Source organism: Atractosteus spatula, chromosome 7, assembly GCF_055471065.1.
Source record: "Atractosteus spatula isolate fAtrSpa1 chromosome 7, fAtrSpa1.hap1, whole genome shotgun sequence".
In the NCBI taxonomy this organism is placed as follows: Eukaryota; Metazoa; Chordata; class Actinopteri; order Semionotiformes; family Lepisosteidae; genus Atractosteus; species Atractosteus spatula.
Genome location: NC_142712.1, coordinates 57,290,428 through 57,302,435, shown reverse-complemented (window position 1 = coordinate 57,302,435; position 12,008 = coordinate 57,290,428). Strand labels below are relative to the sequence as shown.

Below are 12,008 nucleotides of genomic sequence, written 5' to 3'. Positions count from 1 at the left end.
ACGCTCACGACAATGCCTCCCCGGAAGGTCTGACTTCGTACTGAGCTGGGTGAGACTTTCTCCCCTCCTGTCACATCTGGGCTCGTCGCGCAAGGCCATCGTGACTCAGAAGTGTTTATTTGTGATTCGCGACAAACGGCCCCGCAAAATTAAATCTGGTTCTACCGCACCGTGAAGGCAGCCACAAGAAACAGCGAAGTTACACTGTCCCGTCTTCTAGCTGTTCTTTCCAGCTGGCTGGCGTCCAGTTCTCCAAACTTTTTGGAGATGCCGAGGGGGCTGTATGGCCTAGATTCAGTAATCCGTGCGCTGCGGATGAGGCAGGGCTCAGCGAATCGAAGCGAGGGGACAAGAAGGTGTAAGTTTATGTAACATAGCTTTAACTTCATGATCATATTAAGTACTTAAGCTTAAATTTTGAAATTGGTTAAAACAACAGCTGAAATAACTGCACGATGAGTTGGACTGAAAGAACTAACGCAACATAATCAATACTGGAGTCCCCAACCACGTTCTTGACACTATTATTTAATACCGAGATCTGAGTGGTTTTCCAAGACAACATTTCACATGCAGCCCTTCAAATAAGCGCTAAATACATCGTACCGTTTTGAAGTAAACTCCCGTTATGTCTCTGGAGATCAACTTTTATCAGTATCATACACACAAAAGCTTCCGCTAAAAAGTTTTAACGGTTTTATTTCCATTTCCCCATTTTCATACGAACATAAGCGCTGCTAATAAATCTAAATTAAACTGCAACCATTTACGAGCATGCTAACGCGCTCAGGCTACAGCAAAGCTCAGACTTGATATAAAAATATCACACAAAGCCCCTGCAGACGCGTACGTGTGTACAATTCACATTTGTGTTACGGAAATTAAGAAAATTGCAACTGGTCGTTTAAAAAAAACATCAAGCATTACCAAGATTATCATGTCCTCGAACACCGCTAAAATAAAGTCGCAGAGTACAATGAGTACAATGAATAACTTTCTTTCGTCAGCCTCAAAAAATAATATAGTATTTTGATTTCAGACTTAGCATTTTACCCACATTCAACAAGTGTCATGAGGTCCTTAAAACATCGTTTTAAACACGCAATTAGTTATTAAAACGTTGATTTCACGCAAATAATTGAGATGCCTCTTACCTCGAACTTTGTGATGTTCAGTTCGCGTGTTCTCCTTTAAGGAGCATAGCCTGCCCTGATCCAGCTACAAGTTAGCAAGGACAAACCTACATTGTTTCCAACAACTTCTCTTCGCTCTTCCAACCCCGGTGCTGACCGGTGTACCTGTGGGAAATTAATCCTCCAAGACTACGCCTTCAATGTGCATTAAAAGATCAACAACAAAACTCCACCTCGAAATACAGCAGAAAATGTATAGATTTTAAAGGGAAAACGACCACTAGTTACTCTGCAGCTCCCACTGTTCTTGTGAGCTGCGCGGCACGGAGCGTGCTTCAGTGGGCGGAGCGTGCTTCGGTGGGCGGGCCCTGCCAGCTTATATGCCCGGAGACCGGCTGCGTCGGACAGCGACTTTCATTGGTCAGACGGGCTGTCAATCTGACCTTCTTCACTGTATGGTTATCAACAAGGTAATTACCAGTTTTGCAATGTATGAAAAGATAGAAGCCGTTGATGTTCATTTTTTTATCGCTCAAAATTTGTTTACTTCGCTGTTGTTTATTTAGTCACTTTAATTCTGTACTTTGTCGACTTTCCTAAGACTACGAGGCAGCAAATACCGTTGCCAAAGGTAACAGACCAGTGTACAATCAAGCCTTCCAGTAAATCTGCAAAAGTTTAAATGGACAGCTTTGCCCGTTGATTAAATACCATCCATACCTGTATAACACTATTTTAAAAAGCTATTTTGTGGCCGTTAAAAATAATTTAGTCGTATATAGAAAGATTAATAACATTTTCAGCATTTGTTGTAGTGTTATACTAATTTCGCTATCGGAACAATAATAAAAATTGTGTATAATCTTTAAAAAGCAAAGTGGTACTAGATCCTAAAGACAATTCTACTGTTGTTTATTGTGTATTTCACGAATCTTTCAAATAGAAAAAATTGACATCTAGAACGTTTATTTAAAAAGCAAAGGCTTTGCATTCAAACATGTTTCTCAGAATGCTACAATTCTGAGAATGCCATCTCTTGACATGACCAACTATATTAATATACGGTTATACACGCTGTTCAACAAGCTACCTGGTTTTATGAAAGGGTGGAGTGTTCACAAAATAGTAATCTACCCTCTTTAGCAAATCACTGTCTTTAAACGTAATTACTATTACGGGAAAGGCCAGGCTGCAGCCAAGCTCCGTACACTGTGATAAAAGACTGAGATGCGCTTATTACAGCTGCATGAAGTCTGAGGCGTCATTACCTTATTATACAAACGCTGCCGCGTGCGTGCCACCTTCTTTGTGCAGAGCTTTACAGTGTTAGAAGTTTTCTTGTGGAAGAACTGAAATTCATTGGGAGCTGTATCGACCATCGCACGTGCCAGACATTCTGGTATGAGGAAAACTTAAAAATAGGGTTAGGAAACAGTACATTGAAACATACATCAAACTGTAAAATAAACAATACAGTATACTGTATACTGTATAATACAGTATAATACAGGTTAGAATGAATAAACCAATTTTAAAATATGCATTATCAACCAATAAACGTTCAGTACGCAAGATATTCGTATATAAGCCCATCATAAACATGTTTCATTTTTGCATTTATTTCTTAAAATTCACGGACGCACGCATAACTCTTCGTTAAAACAGTACCTTGTATGCGTGCGAGTAAAATTGAAAATCTCTTGCGGTTACTTCAGTGTCCTCTGGTGGACCATAGGGGTAATGCATTGACCTTTTCTTCATTTAATGTCTTTACAACATTGGACCACTTGATACAATACAAAGCCAACGTATTCCTCCACAATTCAATCTAAAAGTTAAAAGATGTATTTGATTTTTGCAGCTAAAATAAGTTTAGAACTATCATGTCTCTCCATTACCAGGCATATCATTCAACCATGAAAGATCTTCACATACTGATTAAACAGGTTCGAGTAGATAACCGCATCAGCATGCGCTCAAAAAAGGAAATGTACGTAACAAAATGGGCCTTTTTTGATTTTTGTGCCACTCACCATCTGAGGTGATGTCAATGTGGAAACTGAGTTTCTGGCTGAGTTTCATCTTCTCACTTGTGTAAACAACCTTATTATAGACAGCTGCCCTCCTCCTGTGTGTACAAGAGGATGTGCATTCTTATCTGGTGTAGATTATGTCATTTCAATAAACAACTATTTGGCACCATACAGTGGAAAAAAGGTGAAATACGCCTCAATTCTTCAGGTCCTTCACAGGAATTCAAAATCTACAGGAAGCAGACAGTGCAGCAGAGTGTTGAAGAAACACAGGCATCTGGGGTTCTTCCAGTCTTTAAACAACAACTTTCTGGCTGCGATACATGGAATCCCAAAAAAAAAGTGAATGAATGCTCAAGAGCTCTTAATCTTATCTGTTTACATTCAGCAACATGCTACAGCTTCCAGGCTCCAAGATCACAGGAGCACCTTCATGGAGGCTGCAAAACACAGCTTTTTACTGTCTGGGGGAGGCAAAGAGTTCTGTGAGGAAATTAGCTGGTCAGACATCTGATTTTCTGGGGTACCTGCTTACCTGCTGACATGGAAACCCATCTCCTTATGAATGTTTTCTGTCATTTTCAACATCAAATGTGCAGTGTTATGCAACACTGCTCAGACACATGCCAAGTACAAACTTGCTATTTTTTTTTCCCTCCTGCTCAAACTAATTTCAGAGAAATGGATAGTTATAAGACTTGTGTATTTATCCTTCAGGCCACCTGGCTACAAAGGATCATGCGTCCCCTGATTGAGCAGATAATAAATATTCCCTTTAACTGCTCGGGATAACAAGAACCATGTGGTTTATGTTTTTCCTTTCCAGCAGCTGCATCTGAGTCCCATCTGCCAGACGTGGTGTTGCTGTTCGTGCTGTGGGATCGCCCTCGCAGCAGAGCGCAGACCCCAGGCTGGCTGGAGTGTGGGAGACCCTTTGCAGGCCAGGTTTTAATTATGGCCGCAGGACTAGACAAAAAAAATGCTGACGATAGGAGCAGTCAGATGAGCTGTCGGAGCAATCTGGCATGGGCCACGCTGAGCTGAGACTTCTCCGTCGGCTTGCAGAGGCTGCCCATCTGAACCGATTAAGAGACACCACATGAAATGATGTTTTTATCCTCTTTGAACTGCCCCATGTGTTTCCTGTGCTCTTGAGATGCAGAGGCGCAGCGGATCTCAGGCTTTGTAATCAGGCTTGTGCAACAGGAAGAGCACCATTCTGCTTCCTTGAGCTGCGCAGGCTGTATGGTGTGTGTGGTTCTCAGAACCACGGGGCTGAGCAGAAACTGATCAAATTGGTTTTTAGGAGCTTCTTGGATTTTCGCTTTAGAGATCATGACTTCAGAGACAGAAAAGGCCTGATTTTGGTTTCAGTTAATGTGGTGAAGCTGTTATAAAAGGATACCAATCTCATCTCATCATGTCAAACTGACAATTACAAACCTTTATTGCAGGGCCTATCACCATCAGTGCTTTGCACTGAGTATGAAACAGGACTGTATACAGTATTAGCTGGGTCTTTCAAATTCATCAGCATCTCAGATTACCCCTACAGCACGAAGAGTATAAAGACCTGCTTATGATACACTATTGAAGATTTCTTTTCAATTGAGGATAGGCAGATGAAAAATAACTATATAAAATATTTTTTTAAACTACAAAAAAGTTTTAAAGGTCTAGAAGGAGGTTTACATATATTTTTACAATTACAACCCAATTGTACATGGCTTGGCTTTGTGGCTGCGATTCCTGTACCACCTTACCTAGGAGAGAATGGGACATGCAGACACCCTCTTCTGAGAAGCTCTACAACTTGTTACAAGTGGTGCTTCTCTCTGCAAGCCTGCAGGTGCCCAGCAGGTGTCGCTGTTTTCAGGGCAGCCACATTTCTCCAGAAAAGAGAAATGGGCGATGCTTAAAAGTCAGACCTCCCAGAGAAAGCTGCTGCCAGACAACCCTAAGACACCCCCACGTGGTAATTCTACCAAAACCCTGCTCCTTCGCTGTGATTCTTCCTTCTCCTGCACACACAACAGAAAGTGAGCACAAGCATGCAAGCTCCAGGACCCTTCAGCGTACATGTGAGATTGCCCCTGACCTATTGAAGAGATTCACCGGCCAATTAAAATTAAGACCGATCCAATTACATCAACCCGGTGACGTTCATAAGAAAAGGCTTAGTGTTTTTCATTTTCTAGGGAGCCACTTGGTAAGAGGGAGGAGAAGACAGAGCCACCATCTTTGCATTAAGACTACATTCTAATGACCAAGGCAAAAGGAAAATGAGAAAATGGCATTGTATCCCAAGAACAGTACAGCACTGCAGTGTCTGGAATCTTCACCCTGCAGTGCTGAGTGCCAGTTCCCGCTTTTCCCGAATAATGCCCATGCAAGTGCTCACTCAGTTAAGAGCTCTTTTCACCACGCCGAAGTAGTCCTGAGAGGAGGGCTCTCCAGTCCCTCCTGGCTCTGTCTCTATAATGTGTCAAGGGTTTTCATGCCCAGCAGTCATCTGTGAAGAACAAGAATATTTTTCTAGGCAACAAATGAGCGTAGGATCCCCCCCCCCCTTTTTGTGATCAGTTCTGAGGTTAAATAAATAGGAAGGAACAGTGAAAACATCTCCAGTTTCTGTCACGCTGAGCTGCATTAAAACACATTTGAAATGCCACTTGAGCCTCATGTGTTAAGAAAGACGTGAAGGGAATTTTAATGTCATGTTAGCGGCCTGCAACAAATTCCTGTTGCCAAAGGGAAAAGAACGGGGTATCAAGCATAGCACAAAGAGGTACATAACAGGCTTCGTGCTGCTACAAGAAAGCTTCTGTAGGAGCAGAAGACATACAGAGAGGCAGCTGAAGAGCAGGGGACACAATACAGGTCAATAACTTTAAAATTAGCGAGAATTATAAAATTTCTAACAGCACAATCAGGGTAAAATATTAGGTATTAGATAAACTTTTGCAGAGTTGTCTATTTCAATAATACCAGCCAGACTGATAGCAGGCAGCTAACAAAAGAATAATAAACAGCCTTCCAAAATGCGCTGAAAAACTGTGATTTCTTTATGGTAGTTTCCTGGTGCATATACAAGACAACAGGGTTCCACAGGAAATTATAGAGGAAATGTATGAAATTACCAAACTACACACACATTTTAAAAAAAGTACGATCTAAAAGCACTGAAAGGCCTTTGAAGTAAGTCTTACATTAAAAAAAATGCCAGTCTCTTGCAAGGATTTGCTAGTTTTGGGAAACAAATACTAATACAACTATCAGGTTCAAGTTAAAGCAGTTAATTATATAAGAAAAAGCATTAACTTCTGAATAGTTTACACATTTCAGATCTCTCACACTGAGTGCCACAGACAGGCATGTTGTGTTAAAAGCTATTAGGCAGCTCCTGACCAAGTAAGCCGGTACATCAGAATAAAGACAAAAGGAACTTCAGCTATGTACCAGCGATCCTGCCAAAAACAACAGGCACTAACGGCTGCTGTTGAAAGAACGAAATACCAGAGCTCTATATTTAACCAAAGAGTTATTAGTCTAATCCCAAAGGGGTTTAAAGTAAGTCTGCAAAGATGCTGACCTAAAATGTATAAAACAGGGAGATACAAATCTGTGAACTGGTTTGTCGCATGTTGAGTTGCCGAGGGCTGCAAGTCAAAAGAACCTCTCTTTCCTTCGTCTAACCCACTGTGCGTCATTACCCTCAGCTTTCCTTTCACAGAGTGCAAAACAAAAGTACTGAATTAATTCTGTCCAAATAAACTGAACTGCCTACGAGCTAGACAACTCTTAATAAAAAATGAGTGCGTTTGCATTTATAACATTTCACTGTACTTGTGGCCCAAGTAATTTTATTTTTTTTTATAAAATAATTGTAAAACTCTGTACACGGGAAGAAGTATTTAGGCCTAATTTACATAAGACTTTCATGTTATCGAAGGATGAGGCATGCTTGATTAAGGACAACATTCACCAACCACAATAAGTTTGGACTTAAAGTATAAGATGTGTGCCAACACACATGCCTTAAAATAAGATGGCATTTCGTTAGCATCCGACAAATATGCAGAATGCATCATAATGTATGCAAATGTTGAGGTAAGATAGCACTTATGCTGGAGCTTATATGTTTATGGATCATATATACCATTTAAATGGGATCAGCAATGTTATTTTATATTTTGGGGTTAGAAACAATTGGTATTGATGAATGCATTTCAAACCACACTAAAAGCAAAATATACGCATTAACTTGGAAAACCTCCAATTTACATCACAAAATAGAAGACATTTACTGGTATGACAGCACCATATTTTACGATTCAGAATGAGGAAACTTCTGGTTAGGTGAAGCAGCCCTATTACTGTACATTGTAAACAAGCTGGTTTGTGCATACATCTCTTTTAGTCCAATAAAAATATTGTTCTTGACTCCCAGATAATTTTGTACTTTTATCTTTAACTCTGCACGCAGATCATGTTGGAACATTTCTTAAGTGAATTGTCCGCTGCACAACCTGTACTTGTTCTCTCATACATTGCGTGACATTAATCTTTACAGCAGAAAGGGCCACTTGCATCGCCATGCGTGCAAACTCTTGCTTTTGCCCGAGGTGAGACCAGGGGCTTGCGATAACATGGTGAATCACAGTACTTTCACAAAATGTATGATATGTATGATATTGTGCTTAATTTGAAATTTGTCGTTTTTTTCCTATACTGTCAATGAATTTATTTTGTTATTGAGATGTAATAACTGGTCTGAGAAATTGGGACTGCAGTTCCCCTTTCATCTGCTTATTTATCAGGATCCCCAAATGTTTGAATACGATATGTTTGAAGGTAGACATGTGTGTCAGTTCACTCATCCTCAAGGACTAAATGAGCCATAGAGCGTGACCTTGTGACCTCAAGTTCCAGCACAGCCACCCTTCTTGCACCGGTGTTGAGAATCAAATAAAACAAACAACAACAACCAATCTGTCACACCAGTAGATGGATTGCAAAATCTTGTGTATGCTCAGCCACTGAATGGTCAGTCATGTGAAGGCTGTCCTATGATGCATTTGGCTTTTTGCAGGAACAGAAAAGCTTGCTTAAGCAGTCTGTAGAGCCTCCTGGAGCTCATGCCCACTACCTGCGAACTTGCAATGCTGGTAATAAGAACCACAGCACTGGCCTCATCAATGCCAGCGTGGAGTGCAGTTTGCTCCCAGATGGAATTCGATCCTGTGCCTGAGCTGCACAGCAGACTCACACAGCAACCTTGTAAAAAGTCACCATTCTTCCCATTGCGGTGATGTCATTGTATCAGTCTCACCTTACAAAATAGGTTCCATGACATAACATGTAAAACAGAGACTCAGTGTTGCTGAGCCATTTACAGCAGTGATGTCGGAGGAGAAATCTTCCCCAGCCAAGAACCAGGTGTTTTGGGGTGCTGGGGATATCCCCTGTGCATGGAGTATTGCCGTGTGTGCCCAGAGCCCGCTAGTAAAGGGATTGAAGCCTGACGGGGGCAGGGGAGCTGCGATCATCACAGTGACACAATCTGCAATGTCTCATGGCTCTGTAGTGCTCTGAAAAAAAGCATTTCCCCCAACAGAAACTGTGCAAGGGATACGACAGCAAACTAAGATGATTAACAGTGGGTGACTGTAGTTTGGAGAGCTAGGAAAAATAATTGTCAGTTCCCAAAACTATTATTTATATCAGGGGACATTAAATATATTCAGTGTGACTGAATTGCTGGCTTTGGGCCCAAAAATCATGTCCCTCTCAGGTCACGAGTTGACTGTATTGTTCGACCAAGCACTCCGTAGTCCTGTCAGAGATCCTTCAGAGAAGTCTGGCATCCCCACGCCCAAACGAAAATTATGGCTGACATATCCTCTCACTTCACGAGTTGCTCATCCCTCAGAGCGTAGCCAGAATGTCCAGAAATGTGGTGTTGTACCTCTGTGTGCGTCTGACACATAAACAAGTCAGTAGCAGTGTAAAACATGAAATGAAGTAATTATTTGTCACTCTAGAAAGGCACTGGACACTCAGTATTGGCATTCTAGACATTATTAATGTGAAAAGAACATTCTGAACAAGTACTCTGAACAAAGAAGAAAGGACACTTTTAATAATTATGAAAAAGTTTATGAAGATAAATAACATATAACAGATTTATTTACATTTTTACATGCTGATTTTAATGTCGATTTTAAAATAAAGAATACAATTTTTCAGTATATTATTAAATGAGGTCTTATTTTATGGTATATGCTATTTTATCATGTTCCTGTATTATAATTTAAAATTATTTAATTCATCCACATATTATGAAACTAACAACAAACTGTAAAACATGTGTTTATTACATGAATGAACAGTTGTCTATTGTTTGCAATATTTTGCTATCTGTATGTGCAAAATGTAGTAGGTTATAGAAGGTGCCCTCCAGAGTGAAGGTTGCTGACTGACTAGATTAATCAGACTATCTGAGATAGGGTTTCTTACAGTATTTGCCTTTACAATGAAACAAAGTAGCAGGCAAATTGAACATGGTTGAATGACTGGATGTGCTTAATTGAACCTTATTTCTGTCACATCATGTTCTGAAAATGTAAAAACCAGATTATTCAAGATTCAATTGGATTGAATTTTGATTCTATTTTATAATATTGCATTATAATAAGTTGCACAGATGCTTTCTGGAAGCTGGCCCCTTGCTGTATGGCATCCTCCAATCAATAAACTACAATGCAAGCAAACGTACTGTACAAGCCAGAAGGGCTGCATTCTCTCTTGGTTCCAAACATTTCTTATGTTCTTATACTGCTGCCTCATGGAAGTTAAGCAACAATTACAGTTCAGCAAAAGATTTATGCTTTTTAATTTTCATTACAAAACAAATCCCAACGTAGCAGGTACATTTGAGTCCAGCCCAGTTCAGTAAGGACAGGTAAATCACAGGAGCACTTGAGCACTTAATTAAATTTGCTCATTACTCCAGTAATACACTTCCCATTCTATCTCTCTCTCATTAAGCTTTGGATTTTGTATTAATGTCTAAAACTGAAATATGTTCCACGCTGCTGTTTCCAAAATACTGAAGGTCCCTACAGTAGAATGAGCGTATTGAATAGTAAATGAGCACGGTGGGACTATGAACAAGAGTTGTGGTAGATTTTATAGGCATCAGAAGGGAGCAGAGAGGCGAAGGAATTTCAACACGTCTATACATTTTGCACTGTAAGATGAAATATGGATGGAGAAATCATGCACAAGTGGAACTGTAACCACAAAAATGCTATATATATAAGTACATTTACTGGAATTCCTTGATACTGTGGATGGAAAACTGCCATAAAAAGGTTTTGCATCATAAAATGTACTGACAACTGAGCAACTCAATGGATCGGATTCTTTTCTGATGAGCATCGTCGACTGCACAGCTCATTAGAAAGTCTGTGAGAAAGTGTTTTTGGTGACTGAGAAGAATGCAGGGTCGTGTCTCCTGTTTAATCATATAGAAAATACTGCAACCCTTGAGAAAAAGAAAACATTCTGCAGAAAACATTTCTGTGGCTGTGAGGAAAGAGGCGGTTTTGTGAAGACCATGAAGAAACTGTCTGAAGTCTAGTCGTCTGCCCCACCTCTTAGTAGCCAATGTCAAACTCCCCTTATACTTCCTCCCAAACCCAGGTGTGAGACTGGCACACTGAAATGGCAGAACCTGAGATTACAACATCAAACAGGAAAATTTGCACTTGACTGTATTAGGTGAAAATCGGCCAGTAAGAGCAACCAGTCCAATTTTTGTTCGATTTTTTTTAGCCCTGCGACTTTTAATTTAACTGCTTTCACAACGTGTTACAATATATAAAGGAATATTGGAAAGTAAATTAGCACATGATGTGATCTGCTGAATGGCCAGTGGCTGTGATCTTATGTGTAGCAGAATTCTGAACTGTGAGCCCCGATCAGTGTGTAACTAGTATCCACATCAATCCCCATCTCCTCTTTTTTGCTGACCATCTTTAAAACCACACCATAAAATCATTTAAAAAAATTTTTAAAACATTTCTGGAGTTTCATGTGCTGAAAATAAAGCTGTGTTTTTCTTCAGATGGTAGGCTGCCTAGTTGTGCCAGTCTGCTGCAAGACGTTTTCCTTCATTCTGTCAGACCTCTGAACCTGCGCTTCGTCAATGCTCGACCCTGGAGCCGTGCTTCTGGCCTTCTTGGCTGGGGAACATGGAAGCTAAGCTGGGAGAGGAACAGGAGGACAGCACACCGCAGCTCTGGGTGTGCTCCAGACAGCAGTTTACTTCCTTCCCAGACTTGAATGAAGGATTCCCTCACCTACTACAGCAAACACAAGAACACTGTCTACCGAGCTGGAAATTCAGGCCGACGTGGGAAGGCGTTTTCCAGTAAACGGAGTTGTGTAGTCTTGCACAACTGAGACACAGATTACAGCCTGTAAATCGTGGTGAACCTAAGTAAAGCCCATCTCGCCAAGGAAACTGAGCAGCTTTAAAGGGGAACTGCAGTCCCAATTTCTCAGACCGTTTATTAAATCTCACTCACAAAATGAATTAGATGACAGTATCTCAGAATTTGTCAAATTAAGCACAAAATCATGAGCTTTGTGAAAGAGCTGTATGATCAACATGTTCTTAAGGATGAGAGCGAGAGTTTGCACGAATTGAGATGTGAAGCGGCCTCTACTGCTCATTAGTCTCCATAATGACTAATGTACTGTGATGTACGAGTGAATAAGCACAGGTTGTGCAGCAGACATTTCGCCCCAGAAAGAGTTAACAAGTAAGTTGTAT

The 12,008-nt window shown here is 40.6% G+C and overlaps 1 protein-coding gene across 7 annotated transcripts in view; it reads right to left on the bottom strand.

Annotated features, from left to right (window-relative positions):
* LOC148831487 (A-kinase anchor protein 13-like) overlaps window positions 1–1,451 on the bottom strand; it is a 119,237-nt gene extending 117,786 nt beyond the window's left edge. For 5 of the 7 annotated variants that reach the window (XM_088920421.1, XM_088920425.1, XM_088920423.1 and 2 more), the window contains exon 1: window positions 1,155–1,451. The gene's annotated coding sequence lies outside the window, so the exon portion shown is untranslated. The remainder of the gene's footprint in view (window positions 1–1,154) is intronic. The other 2 variants (XM_088920422.1, XM_088920426.1) reach the window with 1 other exon arrangement.
* Window positions 1,452–12,008: the final 10,557 nt, after the last annotated feature.